This window comes from Dipodomys spectabilis, unplaced genomic scaffold, assembly GCF_019054845.1.
Source record: "Dipodomys spectabilis isolate Male_0828 unplaced genomic scaffold, ASM1905484v1 ptg000063l, whole genome shotgun sequence".
In the NCBI taxonomy this organism is placed as follows: domain Eukaryota; kingdom Metazoa; phylum Chordata; class Mammalia; order Rodentia; family Heteromyidae; genus Dipodomys; species Dipodomys spectabilis.
Genome location: NW_024870740.1, coordinates 3,085,092 through 3,100,438, shown reverse-complemented (window position 1 = coordinate 3,100,438; position 15,347 = coordinate 3,085,092).

Here is a 15,347-nt window from a genome sequence, read left to right as displayed (position 1 = left end):
GCTGAATTGCTGAGGGATAGCACCCAGGTCCAGAGTTCAAGCTGCACTATCAACCAAAAAAAAAAAAAAAATCATTTGTTCCTGTACAAACAGTGGACAATTTGAAGAAGATATTATGAAAAAAATATAGCATTTAAATAGCAAAGAAACAAAATTTAGTTAACCAAGTTAGTAAGCAAGTTGCACAATGAAATACAACAAAGGACATTAAACAAGACATAAATAAATGGAAATACAACCTATATGCATGAATAGCAAAGTTTACATAAGATGTTGATACTAAAAATTATATCTAGATTTAATGTAACCTTAGTATAATATTATGTGCATATACATATGTGAATGTGTATTTGCCTGTGTACATGGAAATATTGGGATCATATCAAAGGCAAATGGTACAGACACTGGAAAACAGTATAATGGTATTTTGAGAAATCAAGAAAGGAATTACTACATAGGACCTAGCAATCAAATGGGAGGCACATAATTATGAAAATGAATACCAGTACAATGAAACAGTATTTGTACATAAATGTTTGTATCACCAGTATCTGAAATAATTAAAAATTAGAAATAAAAACTTAATTCATTGACAGATAAAATGGATAAGCTGAATGTTTTATATACCAAAAAATAAATGAAATGTTAAAATTGTAGAACTGAAGACCTAGAAATGAACCGAAGACCTATGGCCACTTAATCATCAATAAAGCAGCCAAAAATTCGTATGGAAGAAAGATGGCTTTGTTTACAAATGATGCTGGCAAAATTGGTTAAACACCTGTAGAAAACTAATGTTAGATCCTTACTTATCAAAACTGCAGAATCAATTCCAAATGGATCAAAGACCTCAGGTAAAAGCAGATACCCTGAAAATATTACAGGGAAAAATAGAAGAAACACTAGAGCTACCTGGCACCAACTGAGTTTTTCTTGATAAAAACCCAGAAACACAACAGTGAAAGAAAGGTTGGACAAATGGGATTGCTCTAAACAGCAGAGCTTCTGCATGGCAGAGGATATAGCTAGCAAGGTAAATATAAAGCCCACAGATAGGGAGAAGATCTTCACTAGCCATACAATGGACAAGGGCCTCATATCTAAAATATACTTTGAACTAAAAAAATTGTGTATGTGCCTCCCCCATGGTATAAGCCCTGCTTTCACTGTATTTGATGTTGATATAATTTGTAGAGGGGAAAGAAAAAAAACAAATCATTTAAATAAGGTTACAGGTGGACCCATTACAACACTGAGATGTACAAGATGTTATGTTGAAAAATGAACTTTACAACTTTGGCAGAGGGGGCGGTAAGGGGAGGTAGTGGTAGGGGAGGTAGTGTGGGGGTCTTCGGGGGTGGAGAGGGGAAGGGACGGTATGGGGAAACAAGGAGGAGGCAACAATGCTTGATAAGAAACGTACTCACTGTCTTGCCCATGTAATTGTAACCCTTCTGTATGGTATTTTTACAATAATAAAAAAATTGTAGAGCATGTTGGCAAACAAAATAAATTAGGAATTTAGGTCACTAAATGATCTCCTTTGAGTATTTCAACACATTCATATCTGTAAGTTAATTGCAAGACAATACTAAACTAAACTAAAAAATGTTAAATAAAGGACATTCTTTCTATCATTTCAGCAAATATCCTTTCCAGAAAATCCAAAGTACCACAGTGATTTTTAACATTTCTGGGCTTTTCAGCAGGAACATGACTGTGTGAGGAGAGGTACCTCAGGCCAACTCACTATTTGTTTTCTTTTATTCTTTCTCCTTGTGCAAAGCTGCACAATTAGTGACTTTGTGCACCTTATTGTAGCCTGCATGTCTCAGGGCTGTTCACCCTTCTTAACCAGAGACAGCTATATCATAGACATCATTCAGTCCCATGTGCATATACAGTGGTGGTGAGTTCAGAAACACACAATCTTCACTCTGGAAGAGATCTAGTTGCCAGGTCTAAGAAAGGCAAAGATCTCCAGGTCTCAATATACAAAGCTTAGTCCAAAACAGAAAAGTGAACTAACGATTCTGTTCTCTTGAAATACCACATGACAAGGAAAAGTATTTGCTATGTTATATGGATAAATATTAGGTTGCGAAATCATTCATTTGGTTTGAAAACAGAAAATTTCCCACTGCGGGATATCAGAAATATTTGTTGGGGGAATTAGGTCTTTTTGCCTAATTAAAAGCCATTTGGAAGGATTTGGAGAAGAAAGAAGCAATGCAGTATCATTTCAATGTTGCAAATGACCATCTTCCTATTTTGTGGAGAATAAATACACAGCGAGGTAAAGAGGGAGGAATGCCAGAAAGACTGCTATCTTACCAGGGGAGATAGAGTATGACTTGGATAACAATGAGAGAGATGATGTGGTGAGAACTGGTCATATTTTGGACTCACTATGAAAATGGATCTGATAGGATTTACAGATGAAGTGACTGGGAAGAAAAACACAACTAAGGGTGGTTCATATAATTTTGGCCTTATAATGGAAAGAAAAATGAGGCCTTTGATTGAGATGGAGAGATGCAATTGTGGTGTTTAATTCACATTAAGCTCTTGAATATCCAAGTGGAAATACTCTGTATACTTCTTTTGGACACATGAGGCCAAACTTGAGGGAGACAGTGAAAATGCAAATTACCAAATGGAGATAGGAGGACATGACTGGAATTAGAATAAAACCCAGGTACAGTGTTCTGAAAGTTTAAAAAAAATAAAATGTTGGAATAACAACATTTTCATTAATTGCAGCTGCAGAGTAGAGTAGTGAATCCTGAGACTAAAATATTGGATTTGGCAAGATGATCATTGTTGCTGGCAACAGTGTGAGAAGTGGCTTCAGTAAGTGAGTGAGAGTGAGAGGTAAAAAGTAAGATTGTTAGTTAAGCAATGCATTAACTCCTATCAACACAAATATTCTGAATGACTTACTATTTCCTTTCTCCCCTCCAAACATTCTCCACTTTCTATATCAAAGCCACATGGTATCTTAGGAATAATGACTCCCTCTTCTTTGTTAATCCTCTTCATTCTGTTGGGACATGTTGCTTATACATAAGAGACTTGAGTTCAACAAAATAGGTATTTCAGTGTTTTACTCATTTTCCACTTTCAAGCTCATTTTTCTGTTCTTGCTATGCTACTCTAAATTTTCATTCAATTATCTTCTTACTCATCTTTCAATTTATCTTAGTCAATATCCTCCAGACAAATAAGAGCAATAGAAAAATAGCTTTGTGATTATAAAAGGAATTGTTGGGTAGGTTTATAGTTTCCTATGCTTAGCAATCTCATACTGGCAGACTAGAAGACTAAGCATACCAGCAGGTGTTCTGTCTAAGATGAAAATCTCAGAAACCAAACATAAAGCCCCAGTGTAAAGCTGATGGTCTAAAAGTTACCTGCAAAGTCAAGTTTAAGTCTGCATGTAAAAAATCTGATGTCCAATAGTCACTGGCAATTGAAGGAACAGAAATATATACCAGTGATGTCCATGAGCTTCCACAAGATTTCTTTTCTGCTTTTTCATTCTAATCAAGACTCCAGCCCATTGCATGGCACTGACCACATTCATTGTGATTCTATCCCAATAGTTTGTTGACACAGAAGCCAATCATCTTTGGAAACATTTTCACAGACACGTGGAGAGATTGGCTTTACTAGTTGTCTGGGCATTTTTCAATCCTCTCAAGTTGACTAAGATGAACTCTGATACTCTTTTCTCCCATACAGATGAGATGTACAAGACACTACGTTGAAAATGAGCTCTACTTTTGCGGGGGAAGGAGAGAGGAATTGGGGAGGTAGAGAATAAAGTGATTGTGGGGGAAAACAAAGGAGGGGGTAGCAATGCTCAATAGGACATGTACTGATTACCTTACTTATGTAACTGTAACCCCTCTGTATACTATCTTTACAATAAAAAATATACTTAATTAGAAGGGAAAAAAGACATCTGTACATAAATTATATAAATTGTAATCAATGTACTATGCTTGTCCTTTTGTTGTTGTTGCTGTTGGTCCTGGGGCTTGAACTGAGGGGGCCAGGGTGCTGCCCCTGAGCTCTTTTGCTCAAAGCTAATGGTCTAGAACTTGGAACCATAGCTCCATGTCCTGCTTTCTGATGATTAATTGGAGGAAAGAGTCTCAGGGATTTCCCTTCCTGGGTTGGCTTCAAACCACAATCATCAGATCTCACCCTCCTGAGTATCTAGGATTACAGGCATGAGCCACCAGCACTGGCTCATTGTGCTTGTTTACATATACTTATGAATTCATTATTTATTCAATACTTCCTTTTATTTCTGTCTAGTATCTTTCTTTGTCAACCATTCTGTATTAACTTCTGCTATTCCAGTTTCATCAATTATTTTTCAATGCCTGGATTTACTTGAATGAATACCCAAAGCAGATACTAGAAATCCACAAATAAAATTATAAGCCATTCAATGTAATTTGTTAGGATATTATTATCTTTATATTGTGTTCGAGCAACAGTGAAGTATCCTCCTTCATCCCCCTTATTAGAGACTTCATTAGGCTTTTTTCATTGGTTAGGTTGAATGAAAAAAATTGTAATTTCACTAACCTCAATAAACTGAATTTCGGTTTCATTGCTTTTCTTTCATTTTTCATTTACATTATCCTTAATTACCAATTGAAAGGAAGGAAAAATAGTTTCTATTCATTTATTTCTCCTCTAAAACTCTTTCCTTCTTTATCTAGATCTGAAGTTTCAGCCTGCTACATTTCCCTTTTCCCTAAGGAAGAATGATTTTTTTAATTGTGAAAATACCGTACAAAGGGGTTACAATTACATGGGCAAGGTAATGAGGGCATTTCTTTTATTATTATTATTATTATGAAAATACTGTACAGAGGAGTTACAATTACATGGGCAAGATAATGAGTACATTTCTTATCAAGCATTGTAGCCTCCTCCTTTGTTTCCCCTTCCTATCCCTTCCTATCTCCCCCCCTCATTTCCCCCCTCCCCCACCAAAGTTGTAAAGTTCGTTTTTCGACATAACGACTTGTACATCTCATTGTTGCAATGGGTCCACCTGTATCCCTATTAGCATTGTTGCCTCCTCCTTTGTTTCCCCTTACCATCCCATTTCCACCCCCCCTTACCACCCCACCTGCACCAAAGTTGTAAAGTTCATTTTCCACATAATATCTTGTACATCTCATTGGTGCAATGGGTCCACCTGTATCCCTATTTAAACAATTTGTTTTTTCCCTTTCCCTCCAACAGGATTTTTGCCCAAAGAGTCCTTAACATTTTGTGGCACACATTTAAAAGGTAATTTTGCTTTCTCCAGCAATAAGGATTATTTTTCTTTTTTCAACGCAGTAACTATTTTAACCTACTTTTCCATTACACTAATGAAGTCTGCTGTAATTTTATTCATCTATAGATATACAATTCCTTGGAGACTCTACCCTTTAAATTCTTCCACAATTTTCTCTTTATTTCTTGGTTTCTTTTTCTGTAAGATGAATTTGTATATGTATAGTTTGTGTTTGTAGACAACAACAGTTATTTTTACCCTTTTCCTGATTATGGTCCTCTTGCTTTCCTGAATCTGTAGTTTTGTCTCGGTCATTCATTTTGGAATGGCCCTCAGCATTACTAATTCCAATATATCCTCCCCTTTTATTTCCTTATTCCTTTTTTCTTCTCTGGTATTTCAACTATGCATGTATTACAGCTTTTGGAATTTCTCCCAGTTATTAGATGTCCTATTTTTCTTTTATTCATCATTTTGTCCTCTGCATTTCAATCTGAGAAATTTCTAAGGAAGTTTCTTTTCCTCTTCCCTTGCTGTGTACAGTCTAGAGGTGATTTCCCAAGTAGTAGTCTTCATAGGGGTTTTGACTTCTACCATTTCTTTTTGGTTATTTCTCAGCATTTTTCTCTTTTTATTTACCATCTGTTCTTTTTTCTTATTGTCTATTTATTTTTTAGAGACTTTAACCTATTGATCATAGTTATTTTTATATATGTGTTATATCTGAGTCTGGTTCTGAATCTTGCTTTCCTCTTCGTGTTTTGTGATTCTTTTCCTTCTGGAAAGTCTTATAATGTTTCTCTTGCAGATAATTTTCTTCAGACATCATAAACTGAATGTTTGCTTTTATTTTGAAGATTCATCTTAATCTACCTAGAGATGGGTTGTTTCATGTGTCCTGTATCTGTTGATGTCAAAGATTTAAATGTATTATATGTTGGTTTTGTTTCTCCTGAGCTAGGATTTGCGAGCATATAACAAAAAAAAATCTAAGCATTACTAGTCTAAACATAAACAGATGAAACAGACAGGTGTCTGAAGTTGGAAGGAAATTTAAACCCAGAGGAAGAGATGCCAAAGCAACTCATAAGCATGGCATGACCAGATGTGTCTGTAGCTAGACTTTTAAAGGCTCCAGTTCTACATGTTATGGAAATAAGAAATTACTCTTCCTTAAATAGAGTTTAATGATTTACCCTTCCTTTTTAATATGAGAACCTTGTTTGAATGGTTGAAAGATACAGGAAATGGAAAAATTTATGAAGTTAAAACTAGATGTCATTCTTTTTATTATTCCCATGTTCCAAAGTATGGATAACTATTTCTGCAGTAATATGCTATTTCTACTGTCCTGTTCAGCCACAGAAAATAAAGAAAGGATGAAGTAGGAGTAATCATTCTGTGATCTAGGATAAATTTTAGCATGATATTCAGAGTAAACCAACATCTTACAATGATGAACTTTTGGTAGCTCTATGAAGAGTGGTTTTCGAGGATGTTCACAGTCAGGTATTTGGGGAGACAGTGTAGACACACCAAGAAGTGTGGCAATCCCCATTAGCCTGCACCTTTCTCAAGCTAGTTCACACAAAGCTTCCACCACTGAATCATTCAGCCAGAATGAAACTCTTCTTATCCTGACTTGGATCACTTGTTTCTGTTCCAGGTATATAGAGAGGGCAATGGTAGCTTCTTTCAAAGGCAGTTTCGCTGAATACCTGTTTTCTGGAGATAAAAGCAGCCATTGGCTTTCAATATCTTAGTTTTATTTTTTTAAACAAATAATAGTACAGTTGACATCAGATCTTTATATGTCATTTCTGAGTATTGAAGTCCTCATTTACATTTTAAAATATCAAAATGAAAGTTACTTCATTTGGGAATGTGTCCAAATCATAATTATTATGATGATAATTATTAATTTCTCTCTCTTTATATGTATATGTATATATTTCTGATTATTTCCAAATACATTGTAGGAAAAATTGTTTATACTTTACTATCATCTCTGGACATTTTAAATACACATAATCATACTGTAGCATCTTGGATTTTTTTAAAAGTCTTACTTATAGCTCAATATGCAATAGTATAACACTAGAAGCTTCAACATGCTCAATATTAGACAACTTAAAATGACAAGAAATTCAGTTATTAGGTATTAAGTAGATAATAATGTCAAACTAAAAGTACCTGATGATATACTATTTCCCCAAGAGACATGGAGATGGAATTTCCTGCCTATTTCTATGGTTTATATAATCCCTTTAACTACAATTTCTGGTTCCTAACTGATTCTATTCCTGTGTTTATTTATGATGTCCATTCACTGGGTTTATAAATGCATAGCCATTTCATAGCTCTTCAGGTATGTGCACATAAAATAAATGAAAACAAATGCTTTCATTAACACAGCTGCTCTATAATATGTGGTTCAAATAATTCTGTACTAGATTCCCACAGACAAGAGACTGAAAGGAAAAGGACACCAATATTAAAACCACAAAAATTCTCTTCTTTCAGTAAAGAAAATGTAGGAGAACTGGTACGTAAAGTCTAAAAATACACATAGAAAAGATCTAAACAAGAGAATAGTACAAATGAGAAAGCAAAATATCATCAGCAATTTGCTATCATATAAACAATAAAAATGTCCTTCTGACCTATGCAAGGTCTCAGTGAAAGCATTCTAACAGAATTTCTATACTATGCTTTGGATATTTTAAGACATTGAAACATCAAAACATTTCATTAAAAGGGGAAATATTTTGAATCATACAAACAAAAATGTTTAACAAAATATTCTTTTTTTCTTATAATTGAAATTAAGAAAAATTTGAGTTACGTTTATATATCAATCTCATAATATATGGCACCACTTCTAAAGCTGATTTTTTTCTTTTTTGTACCAATCCTGGGGCTTGAACTCAGGTCACAGGTGCTGTCCCTGACCTTTTTTGGCTGTTTAGTTTCACTCCTGAACTGGGCCTAGGCTCTGTCCCTGAGCACTTCAGCTCAAGGCTAGCTCTCTACCAATTTAACCACAGCACCACTTCTAGTATTCTGGTGGTTAATCGGAGATAAGAGTCTTAGGGACTTTCCTGCCCAGGCTGTCTTTGAACCGCGATCCTCAGATCTCGGCCTCCTGAGTAGCTAGGATTATAGGCATGAACCACTGCATAAGAATCTTTAAAACTTCCCTTTACTGGTTGGCTTTGGACCATGTTCCTCACATTTTAGCCTAGTGAGTAGCTAGGCTTACAGGAATGAACCATCAATACCTGGCTTTAAAGTTGGATATTTTATAAAACGGTCTAGCTTATATACTTGATGAGTATACAAAAGACAGAGGTTGGACATTTGGCTTACCTAGTCTAGAATGCCATCATACAGAAATTCTGGATAGAAAATGATAAATAGAAGAGGGTTCAATTGTTGATCTCAAACAAAGATGAAGCAGGTAGATGTCACAAGTAGGGGAGAAACATGATACTATAACCCATGAGAAATACCTGACTAGATAGGACTAGGCTTGTCCTTTGACTATCTAAAGCCAGTTGTAAAATCCTATGTATTTAATAGACTAGACCTTAGAGAAGAGAATGACAACAATATTGTGTTTGAGTGGGTGAAATGCTGGACAAATGAAGTAAACTTTAAGTATTGTGTAGGTGGTCCCATGACTGAGAATTTACAAGTTTACATGAAGGTATAGCTAAGAGAGAGCTAAAACAAGAATTTTCAGGTTTTATAAGGAAAATGAAGGAATACATCATTGCTGTGAGCTTGTTGCTTTACTACATGAGTAGAAGAAAGAGGTCATAATTTAAAAGCAAATTTGCAGTTAAATTTTCTACTTATATTTACACTACCAGCATTGAGAAGTATAGAGGATTTGTCAGTAATACTTAACTTTCAAAAATGTCTGTGCTACCTTCAAAATATTGTAATATTTACTGATCATATATACTGACATTTATTAAAAGTAATATACATTTTTGCATTTTACTTAGCCTAAGCATTATTGAGTAAAGTCATGAGTTTTAGTGCTATTAACATATATAAATACTAAAATAAAAGAAAATATCACCAGTAACACAATGATCAAATCCATTATAGTTTAGAAATCATGCCACAGTTTGAGAAAACTGTGGCCTATAAAAATGCTGAGATTTTAAGTGCTTCAAAAAAAACACATATAGCAGTTCATTCCAACATAGGCTTTCATTTTGATCATTCTGACCTTTTATTCAAGAAGCCCTGAAAGTTCATAGTTTGAAGAGGCTCCAATATACTTACCTCTTAGGAGTTTTTGTTTTCCACTCATGAGTCGGAAAATTATACTTTTTAGAATTGTTTTTAGGTTAATTGGCAAAATGTACTTAACGACTTGGGAGTGATTTTTAGAGTCCACTAAGCAAACCATGAATTATATTTACTATGTAGGCATGCACTGCATAATGATGCTTCAGTTAACAATAGACCAAATACAGGATGTGGTCACAAAATTCTCTGTTGCCTAGTGTTACCATAACTATCCCTATTAGTGCTGAGCTATGGAATTTTCCCATGAGTATATTCACATGATCTATCAAAATAGAAAAAATTATCTCCAGAAAGCAGTTATAACTTTCACTGAAACTACCATTTCTCATCAATTGATTAGCTTGAAGCAGAATAGGGAGCGGTTTGGGTACATAGCAAGTTTATGGCAACTCGTAGGAGTAGTAAAAATCTATGAGCATAATTTCTCAGAGGAGCTGGAAACCATACAAATATAGAGAACAACAGCTGCCTTTTTATGACCGTTTTCTTATGTCCCAAATGTATGAATCCTCTCTACAACTTTGTAAGTTATATAACTTCACAGATGAGGAACCAGGCTCAGGGGTTGAAGTTAACTCAAACATCAAAGGCACAGAGTAGGTACTGGGAATCACAGACATCAGCCTGCTGTGCTCAAGTAGTGATGTCTTAACAAAATGCAAAGTTCACCACAAAAGAAGAAAACTAAAGGTAAACTTGGTTTGCTAGACAATTTTATTCAGGAACTTTTTAAAAGTAAAATTTTAAGTTCTTCATTCTATTAGCAAAGACTGACAGAGGCAATTTGTGAAGAGCAAAACTGGTTATCAGGTTAAAAAAAAAGTATTCTTATTTTCCCCTTGCACATATTTCTAAAATACTTCTACAGACATGCCAACATAATACAAGTAATTAATCTAAGAGTTTCCCCATTAAATGCAACATAATAGTAAAATTAATGCTAGATACTTAATGAAATACCATCTCCTCTTTACCTAAGTCTGACAGCCTGATGACAGCACACATCTGTTCTACAGGCAATTAATTTAAGAAATATAATTCTATAAACCAATTTGGGCCACCAAATATAAATATTCTTGTTTAAATCAAGATGCTTACATACTATATTCTTGAAGTTAAGGAAAATAGCTTGAGATACTAGAAAATCATCCCAAATCATTTTTGGACTAGGTTATAAGTAAGGTACTCCAATATTTTTGTTTCTGTATGTATATGATTTTCTAACTTCAATCTTAATAAAGTTATAGGTTCATCAGTTTAAGAGATCAGTTTAAGAAATTTTTGTAAATAATTTACAAATAAATGCTAATATTTTATACGAAATATTATTTTGGTTTACATTATTCAAATCAGCCATAGTTGTTCAAGTACAAAGAAGAGAAATTGTTCATTTGGAGTTGATTCTGGTGCAGGGTGATAGATAAGGATCTAGCTTTAGTTTTCTACAAGTGTTGAACCAATTTTGCCAGCACCATTTACTGAAGAAGCTGTCTTTCTTCCATTCTAATTTTTTTAGATCCCTTATTGAAGATTAGGTGGTTATAGGCCTGTGAGTTCAGTCATGGGTCTTCAGTTCTATTCTATTGGTCCTCAGGTCTGTTCTTGTGCCACTACCAAGCTGTTTTGCTTACTACAGTTTTGTAATAGAGTTCAGAATTTGGTATTGATATTCCTCCAGCACTGTTCTTTCTGCTAAGGATTGGTTTTGCTATTTGGGGTCTTTTATAGTTGCATATAAATTTTTGGATTTATTTTTCTATTTCATTGAAGAATGAGGTTGGGATATTGATAGGTATCACATTGAATTTTAGATAGCCTTTGGCAGTATTGCCATTTTCACAATGTTAATCCTCCCAATCCAGGAGCATGGGCGGTTTTTCCACTTCCTTAGTTTTGCTTTAATTTCCTTTGTGAGGTTTTTAAAGTTTTCATCATAGAGGTCTTTCACTTCTTTAGTTAACTCCTAGATATATATACAAATATATGAAATCTATGCCTCCCTCAGAAAGAATGATACTGCCCCATTTGTAAAGAAATGGAAAGACTTGGAAAAAATCATATTAAGTGAATTAAGCCAGGCCCAAAGAAACATAAGTTTCATGGTTTCCCTTATTTGCAATAACTAATATATGTCTAGGACAAGCAGAAAAGGTCAAAAGCTATGTACATATGACCATATATGATGATGATAAGCGAAATGAAACCCAAGATAGGAACACAAGGAGTTTGATTTTTTGCCATAGTTTTTAATGTACTTATAATGTACTGTGCGATTTTTTTTTCTTTTGTATGTTCTTTCCTTATGGTATAACCCCTGTTTTCACTGTATTTGATTCTGGTGTCCTGCATCTTGTATTTACATTTTTTTAATTTCGGGAGGGGAAGGGAAATAACAAAATGCTGAAATAAAGATACAGGTTGACCCATTGTAACAATGAGATGTTCAAGACACTATGTTAAAAATGAACTTTACAATTTTTTTTTTGTGAGGGATAGAGGAGTTGGGGAGGTGGGGTGAGAGGGAGTGGTAGGGGAAAAACAAAGGAGGAGGTGACAATGCTTGATAAGAAATGTACTCATTACCTTACTCATGTAACAGTAACCCTCTTTACAGTATCTTTACAATAAAAATATATATTTATAAAAAGAAGAGAAATTGTATGTTTTGAATCTTCCATATGAACATGTGGCAAACAGAATTCTATAAGAATGGGGGGAGGATTTAATGAGAAAGTGTTAATTTGTTTCACATTGAGTTTATTTTCTTTGGATTCTCTGAGATGCTTGACCTAGACTTTCCAAGGCAAAAAAAGTTTCCATTCACATTTTGTGTAATTATGTCTGGTTATTTCTTCTCAAGCTATAACTTTGGAAACATTTGAGAAAAATTAAAACCATCTACATGGATTGTAATTTGCCTCCATAAGGAAGTGGGATGAAAACAGGAAGAAAAGAAAAACGGAAACTCAATATATACAATACTTATAATAAAACCATTTGAACACAAAATGCATTTCACTTGCTTTTGATTTGCATTATCTATAGATTCAGATCTAATCTCTTCATAGAAACACCAATTTTCACCAATGATATTCTCACATTAATACTTTCACTTTCAATATATTAATATTTTAAATCCTTTAAAATTATAATCTTTATTTCTCATATGTTTGATTGTTTCCAGTCTAGAACTAGGCATTTAACTTTGGAATTAGTGCTCCCACTAGGCTTTCTTGCTCAGGACCTATACATTATCACTGAACCATGTTTCCTGCCCAGTTTTCTGGTGGCTAATTAGATATATCATCTTGCAGACTGGACTGGGTAATTGGAGATACAACCTACAACCTCAGCTGACATAGAACCAACCATGATTCTTCAGGTCTCCACTTCTTGAGGAGCCAGAATTATAGGGATGTATACACATATATGCATGTACATGTGTATATATACTCAAGCATTTATGACTTATCAAAGAGTATGGGGGGAGTGTAGTTGACGAAGTTGGAGGGAAGGGATGGTAGGGGAAAAAACAAAGGAGGAGGCAACAATGTTTGATAGGAAATGTACTCATTATCTGGCTCATGTAACTGTAACCCCTCTGTACAGTATTTTCACAATAAAAAACTTATTAAAAGGAGTATAGTATAATAAATTTATAATCTATAGTTCCTTTCATTTTATGAAAATAAGTCATACACGAAATCTTTATTGATGTTTTATTAGTAAGTCTATAAATCTAATTTTTAATAAAGACTAAAGTAGAGAAGTGGACATATTTTTCTCTCATATATAGGTGGCCAACTAATGATAAGTATAGAAAAGTAGAAGAGTACCAAATTGATTTTCATTTTCCTTTCAGCTTTTTAAAACTTATCCTTTCCAAATTGGTTAATTTTAAGGTATTAATTTCTCACACTTGAAATAAAATGTCTTCCCTTTATTTATAGCATGTAAATATATTCTATCTCACGTAATTAAGTTGTAGACCTTTTAGTACTATGAACATATTTTAATGCTAATGCATCTGGTATTCTTTACAAATGTTCTAAAGCTGGACGTCTACATAGTATTTATGTAAAAATAATAATCTATTTTTAAATGAGTAGACTTCTTACCATATGCTTTCCCCTCACAATTTCCACAAGCATATGGATGTTTTAATAGATCATGCTTTTTCACTGACTTGTTTGAAATCATTCACATAATTTCTCAGTCATAACTAACACAGGAATCTTGGTTTGGTTTAACATGCAGGTTGAAGAATAATATCCAATTCATTTTCAGTGTGTAAATGGTGAATTTAATGATTACTATTTTCTCATTAAGAATATGTTCAATTATGCGATAGATAGAACACCATTTGGCTTAATGAGGAATTAAAATGAATGAAATTAGATTTAAACCACACTCTCATGAGCATTAATAGTGTGATTAAATGAGGAGTGGAAAAATCTTTTTTATTTATTTCTGGTTCCAATCAAGAAGCTTCCTTTATAGCAAACCTTAAGAAAGGTTAAATCTTTTGGAATTATTTCTAACTGAAGTTCCTAGTTGTGTGAACGTTTTTTGGCTTTTACTTTGAATAACAAAATATGTACAAGAAATACTCAGTAATTCTCCCAGTTAAAGTGTCATATAACTGCTTTTTAAAATTGCCAGCTACGAAAAACACATGACTAATATTATAACTTAGCATTTATTGTATATGTGTTTTATGCCAGGTGATTTCTTCAATTGCTTTCATGTATTACTCATCATGAATATTCACAACCATACTCTGAAATGGGCTTTTAATGTGTATACAATACAAGCTATTACTTGGAGACTGAAGTGACTTATACAAAGTCAGAGGAAGTGACAGGCAAAATTTTCATGTGACCATTAAGAACCATTGTTGTATTTTAGTGTGCTGAGATTAGGTTATGCTATTTAGGACAGTACATTGTAACAAAGAAATGTCATCTTTACTGTGGCTGACCTAATTTTGTGAGCCCTCAAAAGAGACTGGAGTTTTATTGAAACCAAAGTCAATGTCGGAAGGATTAAAGGCATAAAGAAGATTTTTGAAGAGTAGAAAGTTTTTCTTGGCTGGCTTTGAATATGGAAGAGGTCATGTTCCAAGGACTATAGATCATCCTCTGCAAACTAAGAGTAACCCAAAGAAGTATCCAGCAAATATAGAGCATTCCAGGCCCACAAAACCAAGAAAGCAATTTGTCTAATATTCTATATTGGCTTGTAGTCTACATGAACAAACAGTTCTTTCGATTAAAGAACCCGAACAAAGAATCATGTCATGATAACCTTAGACTTTGTGTGTGTGGGCGGGGGGGTAAGGGGGGGTGGGAGGGAAGGGAGGGTCGTAGGGCTTCGATTGTGGGCCTGGACGCTGTCCTTGCACTTTTCAGCTCAAGATAGAACTCTACCGCCTGTGCCACAGAGCCACTTCCGATTTTCAAATTGTTAATTGGAGATAAGGGTCTCACGGAGATTCCTGCCCGAGCTGGCTTTGAACTGTGATCTTCAGATCTCAGCCTCCTGAGTAGCTAGGATTATAGGCTTGAGCCACTGGCACCCAGCTGATGTCCTGAGACTTTTAACTTACAGAACCAGGGAAAATTGATGGATAAGATCTCAAGTCCTTCATGATAACTTAATTTTGAAAATGAATACCAGAAAACAGTCATGATTTACGACAGTAAGCTTGATT